Here is a 17549-nt window from a genome sequence, read left to right as displayed (position 1 = left end):
CTCTAAACAGGAATATGCTTTCTTAAACTACTATTAAAAATAGACACCTTATCTGCTTTTCCATTTCTGAATGTCAATTTTAATCAAATGATCATTTCATAATGGGATTTGGTTACCTGCATGAAGCATTTCAAAAAAAACCCTTATCAATAAAGTCAGTGAAGTAATTTCACTTCATAAATTTTGAATCTGTATATTTGTATTATAATATAAATACACACTTTTTAAACTTTCCGAAGTATCACGACATCATGTAATTTTTTTTATCAAAGCATATAGTTGAATATGTTATTTGTCATGGGTCTCAATATTGCAAAAGATTTATACATGAATTCAAAAATTATATCCACAAGTTTTTCCATCATATTTATTTGTGATATTTTAAATCATTTTGTTAATTTTTAGAAATTTGTAACAGACAAGTGGTAACAAAGATGATAACTTAAGATGAAATTATAGAAAAATTATAAAGTTAAAGGAATTCCATAATTTTATAGCTTTTATATGAAACTCAAGAAAGATTTATTTGATTGAATTTTATCAGAAATAATGTAGTGTAAGACAATGTTAGAGGTATGCTTGTGTGTTTAAGTCTTCATAAAGATATTCCATTGAGAATATCCTAGTATCCACTGGTTAGCTGCTGAGACCATGTGCTATTGATAAACCTTCCTAAATATTCACTGACAGCAGAAGGAAATACAATCCACAGAAGCTTACTTACAGCTGAGTTTCTAATGCAGCTGCCTTCGTGTCTACTGGCTAGGCCATTCTACAGGAGTCTCCACCCCTGGGCTTCCCACATGGACACTCTAAAATTTTTGATGCACTTCTCTGCAGAAAAAAGATCTCCTGTGATACATTCCTGTCCACAATAGACATCTCCTTGCATTATTATACAGTTTCAGCCTTGCATTAATGTTCTCTCTAATTTCTTCATTTCTAAAAAGGGCTGCTTCTGTATTTGTATAACTGAAAGAGCAGGTCAGAAGCTTTACACAAAACTAAAGAACCGAACTGACTCAAGGGTAAATTCATGTCCCAAGCAAACAACTTGAAACTGTAAATTTATCTTTGTAGCCATTTTTGCCCTATGGAATTTTATATACTATAGTTTAAGCCAAATTTTTAGCCAGGTTTTGAGAGTCTCGCTTCTCCCCAGACATTCCTGCAGTGTAAAGCTTTCCAGAAGCAAGTCATCTTAAAAAAAAAAAAAAAAAGGAGCATCAACCCTGAAAGACATGTGCCAAGAAAGATTCTTCCCCTGACACCCAGGAAAGAGGTTAGGTCTTTCTTGCTGCTTCTCTAGCTCAGCCTCCAAAGAGGATGAAGAAAGCCCCCACGTATGAATCACGTACAAAGGAATCCGTAAGGCAAAATGAGGCAACCATGACAGGGAAGGAGCTTCTAACAAAATTTTTGAAATGATTTCAAATAGAACTTCATTCATACAAGCAATCTTCTTTGGAATATCTCTGTCCTGGTGGGGACTGGCTCTTTTTTATTGGAGGGTGTTTCAGAGGATGTGGATGTACATCCCCTAATGATGCTAAATCAAAGCCAACATGGGTATCATGAGAAAAGGGATGAGAAGCAGGCTGCTCAGACTTAGTTCGACTAAGTCCTTAGATCCAAACAAAGTCCAAAATCTAAAATTTGGTTGAGGGGTCTTTTAAGTCTTTTTCTTTCCCCCAAACAGTCCTTTCCCATTCCTTTATTTCACACTCCATTTATTTGTTGGAGAAATTGAAAGACAGTATGTTGCTATTGTCATTTTTCCAGTGGAATGTATTGTATGTTGGATTTAGTTGAAAGTTTTCCCATGGTGTTATTTGACATTTTCCTATAACTTCTGAATTTGCTGTAAGCCAATACTCAGATCCAGAGGTTTAATAAGATCCAGGTTTAATTTTTGTCCAGAACTACTTCATAGTAGTGCTGTGGACTTGCTAATCCCTCAAACCAGGTGGTACATACTGTCCAGTTAACCTCTTTTGAGTGATGAAAAATTTGGTCCATGAAGCGTGGGGATGAAAACCTGATCTATCTGTTATATAACACCATGTCAACTTTTGACAATGATTTCTATATACACTGATCACTTTTGCCCAAATCCACCATTGCACTTGGGATTTTAAAGGGTAATTTTCTAGTTACATCATTTATTCTCCTGTCATTATTCTGTAAAGAGCTTTCCACATTAACTATTTGGTAATTTAAAGGTGATATAAATGCTTGATCTATTCTCCTTTTATCAATTTTCAAATAACGAGCTACTGCCCTAGAAATTGGCAATGATCAATAAATAAGATGTTGACTTTTTACTTTAGTATCCATCACCAAAGCATGAATTTTTATCTACTGGATGTAATTCAATCCATTGCAAACATTCTTCTATTTGACACTTGAATTTGGTCATCTTAAGTTGGGGTAGCCACTTCATGTTAGTGTCAGTATCTCTTTACAATTATTCCACTTGTCTTTGATCAAGCAAAACGCTGCATGTCGATTCTAGGCAATTCCCATCTTGTATCTGGAATCTGCAATTTCTCAAAGGAACACGTGCTCCTTTTGGTGATGCAGAGTATTTTGAAACTTTCTTGCAACTAGGGCTTGGCACTGAGGGGATGGCATTGTTTGTATGCCTATTTAAGGAATAGAGCATTTTAAATGAAATTATAAGATATATACATATCCATGAACACCTTAATATATGTTCACAATGTAAGCAGATCAACGTATGTGACACACAGAGCAGGAATACAAAAATAGCAATCCACAAGAAGACCCCTTCTGTCATGAACCCTCTGTCACAATCTCCAAGGGGTAATCAATAACCTGACTTTTATCATAATAGATTAGTTTCTTCTGATTTTGAAGTTTATAAAACTGGAATCATATATTATATACTTTACTACTGGGTTAATTGGCTTAAGAATTTGGTGCATTCATTTCATACTATTCTTATTGCTGTAATGGATTCCATTATATGTACTATAATCTTTTATATTTTTATTTTTTAATGAATATGGACAATAAGTGTGTTTCTAGTCTGGGGCTATTCTGGATTGTGCTGCCACATCATTTTCTTGTAGTAGTCTTCTGTCAAACATACAGATGAGTTTCTGTTGGTTATATAGCTAGGAGTGACATTTCTAGGTTATACAATATAAATATTTACACGATCAAACCTTTTTACAAAATAGTTGCACTAATTTACCCTCTTACCAGCAGGATATGAAAATGTCCATTGCTTCAGATCCTTGCCAACATGTTTGTCATTTAAATTTAACATTTCTAGTGAGTGTACATTAGTATTTTATTGTGATTTTAATTTGGAAAAAAAATTCTGTTTTCAAAATTGGACCTAAGATCTACAAACGGAAAAGTGCACATGTCATAAGCCCACCCCAAAGGATTTTCACTAACTTTGCATACACTCCAAGACCAAGAAATAGAACATCTCCAGCACCCCAGAATTCTCCCAGGTGCTCCCTTCTAGGCACTTCATATGAGCCCTACATCTTCCTTCACTAATTTTGATAGATTTGTTTCGTCATTTCTTGTGTTGCTTTGTACTCTTTTTAGGATTTTAAGACTTTTGAATTGTACAGTGAGTTCTTTATTTTTTTATTTTTAAAAATTCTTATCGATTAAGTGTCTTCATGATGTGACCTTTTCCTCGGAGCACTTTTATATGCTTGCTTTTGATTATTATTTCTCAGAACTTTTTGCCATTGCATTTTGAATTTCAACCTTAATCCAAAATGTGTTTAACATTGTAATTTTCAAGGGGAATAATCTCTTTTTCTAAATCACTTTTACTGTTTTAGTTATAGATTTTTCTAATTGCTACTAAATGGGATGGAAGGAGGGTCCAGTTTATACTAGATTCTCTGCAAAATATCAATACTGGTTTAGTATATGGCTGCCACTTGAAAACGACCCTCATTCATTCATTCTCTCTCTCTCCCTCTATTAGTTCTACTTTGATTACCTAGTCTGATATTTGATTAGAAAATTTTCAAAGCATGTTGATCTCTATGATATCAATCTAACCTCCTTTCCCAGAATAGAGATACTTTGGTAATACAGTTACTTCTTCTATCTCACTATCAGATATCCCGTAGTTTAGCTATGAACTTTCCTATAAGGACATTGGCTTAAAGTACACAGTCTTTCAGAAAATATGTGCAGCCTTTCTAAGTGAGGAAGAAAAACACTGGGGCACTGGTGGAATCTGTGAGTCTCTGTAATCAAGGATAGACTGAACTACTATGACATTGTTTTGCTGTCAGATTAAAAAAAAATAATACCCAGGTGTTATGCTGGGGAATCCAACTTCACATATTCTGGAGCTCTGACATCTATTTGTTAGATCAACTTAGCAGAAACATGTTATTTGATGAAAGATAGCAAGACAAGTAAACATCAAAGAGATTTCAAAGTACAGGAAATTGTAGCTCAATTATGATTATCATAATTTCAAAATCCACAAGAGAAAATCAAAACAAGTGAATATAATCATAAATTTTAAATGGGTAGACTCTTTAGAATTGTACTTCTAAAACTTTTGTGTCCTTAAGAATCACCTGTGAACTTCATGCAGATTCCCAGGTGCTTATGTCAAAGATTCCGTCATAGGAAGCTTGTGTGTTTTTATTTTGACATTTAAATAGCAACAGCTGCTTGTAGTTCACTGGTGGCTTTCTAAGACTCACTGCTCCAGAATATTTCACACAAATCCTGAAGCTAATATTTTTGTTGCATGATTTCTGGCCCTCTAAACCAAGAAAAATTAAGGCTTTCCTTTTTCAATCCCAATGACCTTTAGGATCTTTCAAAATAATTACACACTGGAAATAAATCCATTGTAATGTTATGCTGTGCTTTATTCACCTAGGAACCAAACCCAGCTAAGGCACCTACCATGGCTGACCTGCCCTAGTGCTTTGGTTCTCATGAGCAATTTTCCACCCCACCTTTGTCCAGTTAAATTGATCTGATCCCCTGACTAGTAATCTACATGCACATAACAAGAACACACTACATGGATTACCAACTTTAATTAATTCATGTCTTCCAACAGTGCACAAAGTCTTATGAAAGTGAAAAATCTAAGGGCAAGTCTCTAGGAAATTAGAAGACAGACTGAAATCATAATATATTTGTATGGATATAAATATAGATATAGAATAGACATAGATACAGATTGGTACATTGTTTTACATTTTAGAAAGAATGGTTATATACTTTATTTTGTTTGAACTTTGCAATATCACGTGTTTCTTTTATAGATCCTATTTCATTTTTTTTTAATCATCATTTTATTGAGATATATTCACATACCACGCAGTCATACAAAACAAATTGTACTTTCGATTGTTTACAGTACCATTACATAGTTGTACATTCATCACCTAAATCAATCCCTGACACCTTCATTAGCACACACACAAAAATAACAAGAATAATAATTAGAGTGAAAAAGAGCAATTGAAGTAAAAAAGAACACTGGGTACCTTTGTCTGTTTGTTTCCTTCCCCTACTTTTCTACACATCCATCCATAAACTAGACAAAGTGGAGTGTGGTCCTTATGGCATTCCCAATCCCACTGTCACCCCTCATAAGCTACATTTTTATACAACTGTCTTCGAGATTCATGGGTTCTGGGTTGTAGTTTAATAGTTTCAGGTATCCACCACCAGCTACCCCAATTCTTTAGAACCTAAAAAAGGTTGTCTAAAGTGTACGTAAGAGTGCCCACCAGAGTGACCTCTCGGCTCCTTTTGGAATCTCTCTGCCACTGAAGCTTATTTCATTTCCTTTCACATCCCCCTTTTGGTCAAGAAGATGTTCTCCATCCCACGATGCCGGGTCTACATTCCTCCCCGGGAGTCATATTCCACGTTGCCAGGGAGATTCACTTCCCTGGGTGTCTGATCCCACGTAGGGGGGAGGGCAGTGATTTCACCTTTCAAGTTGGCTTAGCCAGAGAGAGAGGGCCACATCTGAGCAACAAAGAGGCATTCAGGAGGAGACTCTTAGGCACAAATACAGGGAGGCCTAGCCTCTCCTTTGCAGCAACCGTCTTCCCAAGGGTAAAACCTACGGTAGAGGGCTCAACCCATCAAACCACCAGTCCTCTATGTCTGTGGTCATGTTAGCAACCATGGAGGTGGGGTAGGCGAATACCCCTGCATTCTCCACAGGCTCCTCAAGGGGGCACTACATCTTTTTTTTTTTTTTCCTTGTTTGTCTTTTTTCTTTTTTTTTTTTTTTTTAACTTTCCCTTTTTTTTTAAATCAACTGTATGAAAAAAAAGTTAAAAAGAAAACAAACATACAATAAAAGAACATTTCTAAGAGACCATAACAAGGGAGTAAGAAAAAGACAACTATCCTAAGATAACTCCTTAACTTCCAACCTGTTCCTACTTTACCCCAAGAAAGTTACCTAATATAGCAACATTTCTGTGAACTTGTTCCTACTATATCCATCAGAAATTAACAGACCATAGTCATTCCTGGGCATCCCCAGAACGTTAAATAGCTTATCTGTTCTTCTTGGATTATTGTTCCCCCTTCCTTAATTGCTCTCTACTGCTAGTTCCCCTACATTCTACATTATAAACCATTTGTTTTACAGTTTTCAAAGTTCACATTAGTGGTAGCATATAATATTTCTCTTTTTGTGCCTGGCTTATTTCGCTCAGCATTATGTCTTCAAGGTTCATCCATGTTGTCATATGTTTCACCAGATCGTTCCTTCTTACTGCCGCGTAGTATTCCATCCTGTGTATATACCACATTTTATTTATCCACTCATCTGTTGAAGGACATTTGGGTTGTTTCCATCTCTTGGCAATTGTGAATAATGCTGCTATGAACATTGGCGTGCAGATATCTGTTCGTGTCACTGCTTTCCGATCTTCCGGGTATACACCAAGAAGTGCAATCGCTGGATCGAATGGTAACTCTATATCTAGTTTTCTAAGGAACTGCCAGACTGACTTCCAGAGTGGCTGAACCATTATACAGTCCCACCAACAATGAATAAGAGTTCCAATTTCTCCACATCCCCTCCAGCATTTGTAGTTTCCTGTCTGTTTAATGGCAGCCATTCTAACCGGTGTTAGATGGTATCTCATTGTAGTCTTAATTTGCATCTCTCTAATAGCTAGTGAAGCTGAACATTTTTTCATGTGTTTCTTGGCCATTTGTATTTCCTCTTCAGAGAACTGTCTTTTCATATCTTTTGCCCATTTTATAATTGGGCTGTCTGTACTATTGTCATTGAGTTGTAGGATTTCTTTGTATATGCAAGATATCAGTCTTTTGTCAGATACATGGTTTCCAAAAATTTTTTCCCATTGAGTTGGCTGCCTCTTTACCTTTTTGAGAAATTCCTTTGAGGTGCAGAAACTTCTAAGCTTGAGGAGTTCCCATTTATCTATTTTCTCTTTTGTTGCTTGTGCTTTGGGTGTAAAGTCTAGGAAGTGGCCTCCTAATACAAGGTCTTGAAAATGTTTTCCTACATTATCTTCTAGGAGTTTTATGGTACTTTCTTTTATATTGAGATCTTTGGTCCATTTTGAGTTAATTTTTGTGTAGGGGGTGAGGTAGGGGTCCTCTTTCATTCTTTTGGATATGGATATCCAACTCTCCCAGCCCCATTTGTTGAAAAGACCATTATGGCTCAGTTCGGTGACTTTGGGGGCCTTATCAAAGATCAGTCGGCCATAGATCTGAGGGTCTATCTCTGAATTCTCAATTCGATTCCATTGATCTATATGTCTATCTTTGTGCCAGTACCATGCTGTTTTGGCAACTGTGGCTTTATAATAAGCTTCAAAGTCAGGGAGTGTAAGTCCTCCCACTTCGTTTTTCTTTTTTAGAGTGTCTTTAGCAATTCGAGGCATCTTCCCTTTCCAAATAAATTTGATAACTAGCTTTTCCAAGTCTGCAAAGTAGGTTGTTGGAATTTTGATTGGGATTGCATTGAATCTGTAGATGAGTTTGGGTAGAATTGACATCTTAATGACATTTAGCCTTCCTATCCATGAACATGGAATATTTTTCCATCTTTTAAGGTCCCCTTCTATTTCTTTTAGTAGAGTTATGTAGTTTTCTTTGTATAGGTCTTTTACATCTTTGGTTAAGTTTATTCCTAGGTACTTGATTTTTTTAGTTGCTATTGAAAATGGTATCTTTTTCTTGAGTGTCTCTTCAGTTTGTTCATTTCTAGCATATAGAAACATTACTGACTTATGTGCATTAATCTTGTATCCCGCTACTTTGCTAAATTTGTTTATTAGCTCTAGTAGGTGTATCGTTGATTTCTCAGGGTTTTCTAGATATAAGATCATATCATCTGCAAACAATGACAGTTTTACTTCTTCTTTTCCAATTTGGATGCCTTTTATTTCTTTGTCTTGCCGGATTGCCCTGGCTAGCACTTCCAGCACAATGTTGAATAACAGTGGTGACAGCGGGCATCCTTGTCTTGTTCCTGATCTTAGAGGGAAGGCTTTCAGTCCCTCACCATTGAGTACTATGCTGGCTGTGGGTTTTTCATATATGCTCTTTATCATGTTGAGGAAGTTTCCTTCAATTCCTACCTTTTGAAGTGTTTTTATCAAAAAGGGATGTTGGATTTTGTCAAATGCTTTTTCAGCATCTATTGAGATGATCAATTGATTTTTCCCTTTCGAGTTTTTAATGTGTTGTAATACATTGATTGTTTTTCTTATGTTGAACCATCCTTGCATGCCTGGAATGAACCCCACTTGGTCGTGGTGTATGATTTTTTTAATGTGTCTTTGGATTCGATTTGCAAGTATTTTGTTGAGGATTTTTGCATCTATATTCATTAGGGAGATTGGCCGGTAGTTTTCCTTTTTTGTAGCATCTTTGCCTGGTTTTGGTATTAGATTGATGTTAGCTTCATAAAATGAGTTAGGTAGTGTTCCATTTTTTTCAATGTTTTGAAAGAGTTTGAGTAAGATTGGTGTCAGTTCTTTCTGGAAAGTTTGGTAGAATTCCCCTGTGAAGCCATCTGGCCCTGGGCATTTATTTGTGGCAAGATTTTTGATGACTGATTGGATCTCTTTGCTTGTGATGGGTTGGTTGAGGTCTTCTATTTCTTCTCTGGTCAGTCTAGGTTGTTCATATGTTTCCAGGAAATTGTCCATTTCTTCTACATTATCCAGTTTGTTGCCATACAGTTGTTCATAATATCCTCTTATAAGTTTTTTTAATTTCTTCAGGATCTGCAGTTATGTCACCTTTTTCATTCATTATTTCGTTTATATGGGTCTTCTCTCTTTTTGATTTTGTCAGTCTAGCTAGGGGCTTGTCAATCTTGTTGATCTTCTCAAAGAACCAACTTTTGGTGATATTTATCCTTTCTATTGTTTTTTTGTTCTCTATGTCATTTATTTCTGCTTTAATCCTTGTTATTTCTTTTCTTCTACTTGGTTTAGGATTGGTTTGCTGTTCATTTTCTAGCTTCTTCAGTTGATCCATTAGTTCTTTGATTTTGGCTCTTTCTTCCTTTTTAATATATGCGTTTAGTGCTATAAATTTCCCCCTTAGCACTGCTTTTGCTGCATCCCATAGGTTTTGGTATGTTGCGTTCTCATTTTCATTCGTCTCTATATATTTAGCAATTTCTCTTGCTATTTCTTCTTTAACCCACTGATTGTTTAGGAGTGTGTTGTTTAACCTCCAGGTATTTGTGAATTTTCTAAGTCTCTGATGGTTATTGACTTCTAATTGTATTCCATTGTGGTCAGAGAATGTGCTTTGAATAATTTCAATCTTTTTAAATTTATCGAGGCTTGTTTTATGTCCCAGCATATGATCTATTCTGGAGAAAGTTCCGTGAGCACTAGAAAAGTATGTGTATCCTGGTGATTTGGGATGTAATGTCCTGTAGATGTCTGTTAAATCTAATTCATTTATCAGATTGTTTAGGTTTTCAATTTCCTTATTGGTCTTCTGTCTGGTTGATCTATCTATAGGAGAGAGTGATGTGTTGAAGTCTCCCACAATTATTGTGGAAACATCAATTGCTTCCTTTAGTTTTGCCAGTGTTTCTCTCATGTATTTTGTGGCACCTTGATTGGGTGCATAGACATTTACGATTGTTATTTCTTCTTGCTGAATTGCCCCTTTTATTAGTATGTAGTGGCCTTCTTTGTCTCTCAAAACATCCCTGCATTTGAAGTCTATTTTATCTGAGATTAATATTGCTACACCTGATTTCTTTTGGCTGTAGCTTGCATGAAATATTTTTTTCCATCCTTTCACTTTCAGTTTCTTTGTGTCCCTGTGTCTAAGATGAGTCTCTTGTATGCAACATATTGATGGTTCATTTTTTTTGATCCATTCTGCGAATCTATATCTTTTAGTTGGGGAGTTTAATCCATTTACATTCAACGTTAAAACCGTGAAGGCATTTCTTGAATCGGCCATCTTATCCTTTGGATTATGTTTGCCATATTTTTCCCTCTCTCTATTAATATCCTTTATTGTACCCATACCGAATCTCTTTAGTACTGAACCTTTCTCCAAGTCTCTCTGTCCTGTCTTTGTTTCTCTGTCTGTAGGGCTCCCTTTAGTATCTCCAGTAGGGCAGGTCTCTTGTTAGCAAATTCTCTCAGCATTTGTTTGTCTGTGAAAAATTTAAGCTCTCCCTCAAATTTGAAGGAGAGCTTTGCTGGATAAAGTATTCTTGGCTGGAAATTTTTCTCACTCAGAATTTTAAATATATCGTGCCACTGCCTTCTTGCCTCCATGGTGGCTGCTGAGTAGTCACTACTTAGTCTTATGCTGTTTCCTTTGTATGTGGTGAATTGCTTTTCTCTTGCTGCTTTCAGAACTTGCTCCTTCTCTTCTATGTTTGACAGTGTGATCAGTATATGTCTCGGAGTGGGTTTTTTTGGATTTATTCTATTTGGAGTTCACTGAGCATTTATGATTTGTGTATTTATGTTGTTTAGAAGATTTGGGAAGTTTTCCCCAACAATTTCTTTGAATACTCTTCCTAGACCTTTACCCTTTTCTTCCCCTTCTGGGACACCAATGAGTCTTATATTCGGACGTTTCATATTATCTATCATATCCCTGAGGTCCATTTCGAGTTTTTCAATTTTTTTCCCCATTCTTTCTTTTATGCTTTCATTTTCCATTCTGTCATCTTCCAGTTCACTGATTTGTTGTTCAACTTCCTCTAGTCTTGTACTATGAGTGTCCAGAATCTTTTTAATTTGGTCAACAGTTTCTTTAATTTCCATAAGATCATCCATTTTTTTATTTAGTCTTGCAATGTCTTCTTTATGCTCTTCTAGGGTCTTCTTGATTTCCTTCATATCCCGTACTATGGTCTCATTGTTCATCTTTAGTTCTTTGAGTAGCTGCTCTAGGTGCTGTGTCTCTTCTGGTCTTTTGATTTGGGTGGTTGGGCTTGGGTTATCCATATCGTCTGGTTTTTTCATATGCTTTATAATTTTCTGTTGTTTTTGGCCTCGTGGCATTTGCTGAACTTGATAGGGTTCTTTTAGGGTTTGTAGACCTATTGAAGTCCTTATCTCTAATTTACCAGATCTACAGCTTCGTGGAGTACACTTTCTCTAACTAACCAGCAGGTGGCGTCCATGAGCCACCTGTTCTCCACAAGCCAGATCTCCCCTGCTTAGCCTTTTTGGTGAGTGGGGGAGTGAGTCTTGTGGGGTCCAATTGGTGTACCAAGCTTGCGTGTGTAGTTGGTGTTGCCTGCCCTGTATGTGGGGCGTGTTTCTGGGCAGTCGGGGAGGGGGGGTGGCCCTAACAATCAAATCTCCCTGATGATCCTAGAGTTTTAAAGCTGCTGCAATAGTTTAATCCTTCAGTTCAGTCCTGCCACAGTTTGTCTCTGCCACTGACCCACAAGTCTTTGGTATTGGCGTATGGCTCCTGAGACTTGCAAGTGGGCCCCTCTTCCACGTTGTGCACCCCGGGTCCTCTGTTGAGGGATGACTGTGCTATGTCACAGGTGAGTGCCGTCCCCCCAGGGCAGTTCTGGGCTGCTGGGCTGTGTAGGGAGGCTCCCAGTCTGCTCAAATGATGGCTGAATGGGGCTTTGTTAATTCACACTGCTCCACCTTCACAGCTCTGGGACATTCAGCTGAGGTTGCAGGGAAGGCTAATGTCCACGCCCAGTTTTGTGGTGTGTGCCTGTTATTTGAAGCACTTCCGTCACACTGGGTTGTCTGGGGCAGCTCTGGGCTATGGGGCTGGAGATGGGCAGGAGTGTTTCCTGTCCACCAGGATGGTGGCTGTGAGTGGACACCCCCCTTTTCTTGGGAAGTTGTGTTGTTTAGTGAATTTTCTCAGCCACTGGATTATTGCCTTTTGTCTCAGTGCTCTCTTAGTTCTGCTCTTGACTTGACGTGCCCAAATTGCAATTCTTTGAAGCTTTCTGTATTGAGCTTCTTAGAGTAATTGTTTTAGAAAAAGCAAAAAGGATTAAAAAAAAAAAAAAAAAAAAAAAACGGCCTTTCTCAGAGATCTAATGGGTTATTGAAATGCTAATAGACAAAGCAAACAGGGCCATTAAGGAAAGGTCCACAGGGCAGAGAGATCAGCTTTGCTTCCGGATTTGCATATGCGCCTCAAGGCCTGAGCTCCACCCTTCCCCTTTCTGTGTTCACCAGAACTCCAAAAATCCTCTGCTTTTATTTTGGAGTTTTTCGTGTTGTTTTTTTTCTATGCCTGTCTCCTCTCTGCTGGGCTGGCTGCTCTCAGAGTCTCTGGTGTCTGGTCTCAGTCTATCTATGGTTGGAGTTTGAATCAGTAGAATGAGTTTTCTATAAGAGCAGCCACTGCAGTTCTCCCTTCTCCTTCCCGGAGCTGACAGCCCCTCCTCCCCCGGGACTGAGCCTGGCAGAGAGGGGCGCGGGTCCCCTGGCCGCAAAAACTTACAGATTTCGCTGATCTCAGCAGTTCCACGTTTTCATGAGTGTTGTATGAAGTATGCCCAAAGACAGATTGCTCTGTGGTGTCCAGTCCACGCAGTTCCTGGCTTTTTACCTACTTTCCTGGAGGAGTAACTAAAACTTACAGCTCACCAGTCTGCCATCTTGCCCCGCCTCCCTATTTCATTTTAAATGCCTGTTTCTTTTGTCTTTCCCACTAGATAGATATCTAGGGCAGTATGGTGGCTTATTCAGATTTGTGTCTCCACAGTTGTGCTTAAAGAAATCTTCCATTCTTTCCTCATAAAGAAAATATGAAAGGGAAATTTTCTGTGTCTTTGAATATCAGATAGCATCTTGATTTTGTCCTCACTCACTTGAGCAATAACTCCCTGTCATTTGTTAATAAATAACATTAAATGGAAAATGAAACTGAGACTCTGAGAAGTTAATGTACTTGCCCAAAGTAATTCACATGGTAGTAAATGGATTCTAGAGACAGAACTCAAATCCTGGTCTTTGAACTAATTTATTCTCAAAACATTCATTCTTTTATTCAACAGATTTGTTGAAAATCTTTCATGCTCCAGGTTCTATCTGATACAAAGATGAATAAAGGGATTTTTTTTCCATTACCAAAAATTTCACAGTATAATGATAGAGAAGGACATGCTCTTCCTTTATTTTCGTCCATTCATCTTACTCTCCAACCAAACTCAACTGTCACTTATTTCCACACCCTGAACTTCTCTCAGCCTTTGCTCTCGGACATGCATTCCACCACTACCACTCCTGAACCTAGTTGCCTTTAAAATACACACTTGACCTTCAGTTCTCCACATTTTCTGTTACATGTGGCTTCCCAGAATGGCATTTCCTCCAAGATTCCAAGATTCTCTCTCTACTGTGTTCCCAAAACATTATTCATTCTCTCATTTCACCCCTTGCTTTCCCCTTGACATTGCATTTATGAATTTGTAGACTCACTCCATATGCAAACTCTTCAAACTTAGCCATTTCTATTTATTTCCTCTCCAAGTGGTTTTGCAAACCTCCTCCCACGCCCATTAGCTGTCCAGTACCTTGAATTCATTAATATGACACATTTCCTCATACCCTACTCAGCTAAAATGATAGTTTCTCAGAGATGCTTTCCATAACTCCCCAATCAAAAATAGCTGCCTCTATCATTATGTATTACAGGTACAGCTATTTTCTTTAAAATACCTGATATTATGTGATTATTTTCTCTAATGGACCCTACATTTTATATTCTCAAGTGTAAGTTCCGACTTTATTTAATCACTGCATCTTGTGATAGAATCAGTCTCTAACATTTAGTATGTGCTTGAAAAATACTCATGAATAAAATAATTAATTGCTATTTAAACATTTTTATCAAAATTACACTATGAAAATAAAACTTTTTGAGCACTAACATTGACTCAGAGATGCCAAATGAATTCAGCAACCAATAAAATTTCCTTACATTGGATGAACATTTTCTCTGTCCTGCTCTCCTTTATTGAGTATGGGACAAACACTTGCTGACTTAATGCTTCATTAATGAATGAAGAGATTTCTTTATATGGTTGAATAAGGGATAAAGGTTTTCTATTTAAAGGTAGAGGCACTACATATAGAAAATAGAAGCTGGAATTTGTAAAAACATCAAAATCATCACTGAAGGGAATGTATGAATCAAAACCTATATTTTTAATGAAATTTTATTGAGATATATTCACATACCATACAATCATCCAAAGTGTATAATCAATTGTTGACTTTATCATCATATAGTTCTGCATTCATCACAATTAATTTTTGAACATTTTCATTACTCCAAAAACAAAAACTAAGAATAAAAATAAAAATAAAAGAGAACACCCCAAACATCCCATCTCCCATCCACCCTATTTTTCATTTAATTTTTGCCCCCATTTTTCTACTCATCTGTCCATACACTGGATAAAGGGAATGTGAACCACAAGGTTTTCACAATCACACAGTCACACTGTATAAGCTATATGGTTACACAATCATCTTTAAGAATCAAGGCTATCGTGTTGCAGTACAATAGTTTCAGGTATTTCCTTCTAGCTATTCCAATACACTAAAAACTAAAAAGGGGTATCTATGTAATGCATAAAAATAACTTCCAGAATGACCTCTCAACTCCATTTGAAATCTCTCAGCCATTGAAACTTTATTTTGTTTCATTTCTCTTCCCCTTTTGGTCAAGAAGACTTTCTCAATCCCATGATGCCAGGTCCAGTCTCATCCTGGGGAAACCGATCATTCTTAGTAAGTCTTTGCTACCTACCAGTGCATTTGTGGGAAACATTGCCAGTTTATTTTCAAAAATAATTGAAGCAAATATTTCAGGTATTTAAAAAAAGCCAGCACCACCCAGATTCCAGAAGTATTTATTGAACACTAGTTGTGGACAATTATCTGGGTATTTAATAAATATCTCACTGAAGCATCTAATAATCCCCACCCTTCACATATGGGAACTGAAACCTAGCAAGATTAATTGACTTGGCAGAATTCACATAGCTAGTTATCAGCTTCAGAAATGGTCACAGGATAATTTCCAAAATAACTACTTAGCTTGCTTTTAAATTAATCAGGAATCATTGCCTAGTGTTCATTGTTGTAATGTTGCTAAGAAGTTCTGTAAATGGCTATTAAGAAAACATGTAAATGAGTGGCTGGGCCCTTTCAGGATATCTGGAGTACATTTTGTTTCTATGTGATATTGCCATGGAGGCACAAGCTAATGCTAACAGCAAATAACTGGCACCCTTGACTCATCATATTCCATAGATTTTGCTTCTTTTCTGCTTACTGGCTTTGAATTTCTGTCCCATATGTTATGTCCCATCATGACATAGAATTGGGAGCTCAAGGAATGGACATACCAAATGAGCTAGTTTCCCCTCACCACCTGAGCACATTTGGTTGGGTCTCAGTTTTAGTTTGGGTCCCCCCCCTCCCAAAAGCAGACCCTGAGTTAAGGATTTAGGTTCTCATATTTCTTTAGGAAGTGCTCCTGGGAGGCACTGTTCAGGTAATAAGCAAGTAAGGCAGGCAAGGAAGGAAAACCCCATGGCAGGACATGTTCATGAAGAGTTACTATGGGGGACCCCACTGGGGACGTGCACAAAGCAATTCCCAGAGTTGTCCCAGCTGAGAGGCAAGGAAACTGGGTGTTGATCCTTAACTGGTTGCAGGCTGCTTCCTGGGGACTAATATGAGTGAGCCCGTTGATGTGGCCAGGAGAAGCCTTTAGGCAGAAAGCAACAGGGCTTTGACGTAGGAAGTCAGCCGGGTGCAAGGCAAAAAGGGGATATGGGCAGCACGCCAACTTCATTTGCTGCTGACCTCCATCTGCCTTCATTTACTTCTGATTGAGAGCTGATTCAATCAAATCCCTTGTTCCCCCAAGTCCCAGTTTAACTGCATCTTATTTCCTTTAAAAATCCATTCAGAGTATGTGCATTTTGTGTCTACGCTGAGCCAATAACTTTGATAATGTATCATAAATATGAGTTTACATTTAAACTTAGCCTTGAAGCAAAAGTAGGAGTTTCCAAAGTTCACAGTTTGGAAGGACACTTGAGGTAGAGGCCAACTTGTCTATGAATGCTTGAATCATTCTTTTCAAGAATTTATATAGCAGGATTTGAGACTAGAAAAGAGTCAGATGCAAAGTTGTTAAGGGCACTGCATATGGCCAGAAGCTGTAATATCAACCAAAGTAATTGAGGTCCACCTGAAGATTTTAAGTAAATGAACAACCTGCATGCAAGAAAGATCTGTTTGCCTCAGTTGCTTCAGAAGGAAGATAAAATAAAAGAGAGATAAACCAAGATGACTAGGGTGGATGCTAAAGATATAAACCAGATGCTAACATTGATATGTCCTGGTCTAGGGCCAAATCATTGAGGGTAGAGAATAGAGGTCTGAGTCTAGATATTTTTGCCTCTTAAGACATCTCATTTTTGTATTACATCATGGTTTAGAAGTTGGGCTATGAAGCAAGGCTGCCTGAATTCAAGTTTAGATTCTGCAGCTTATTAGCTAAGTAAACTTGAGCAGATGAATCATTATCTCAGTTTTCTCCTTTTGTTATGCAGGCATATGAACAGCACCGATATCTTAGGGTTGTTGGGAAGATTAGATGAGATAATAACCCTCATCTATCCACTAACATGGTACCTGATACATACGAAGTGGCTAGTAGATGTCAGATGCTGCTATTCGTATTATCATACTATTTATTTTCACATGAATTAGCATAAAATTGAAAATTTCCATCACAATATGCACTTTAATTTTGTTTATGATCAACCCTTTTTTCCTCCAGTAATTCTTCTAGTCTTTTCCTAATCAGGCAGAACCATGTCGTATAAACACATATCACTTGAATGGCAGATTAGTTTTCAATGAGTAAAAACATAATTAAATTTGATTAATGAGATTGTGTTTAATTACATAAGTATAGCATATTTTTCATTGACTGGTGTAAAAAGTTAACAAGTCTTTATTAGGACATTACAATTCTCTAACATGGTGAGAAACCAT

Source organism: Choloepus didactylus, chromosome 5 (genome assembly GCF_015220235.1).
Source record: "Choloepus didactylus isolate mChoDid1 chromosome 5, mChoDid1.pri, whole genome shotgun sequence".
NCBI lineage: Eukaryota > Metazoa > Chordata > Mammalia > Pilosa > Megalonychidae > Choloepus > Choloepus didactylus.
This window is presented reverse-complemented; position numbering follows the sequence as displayed.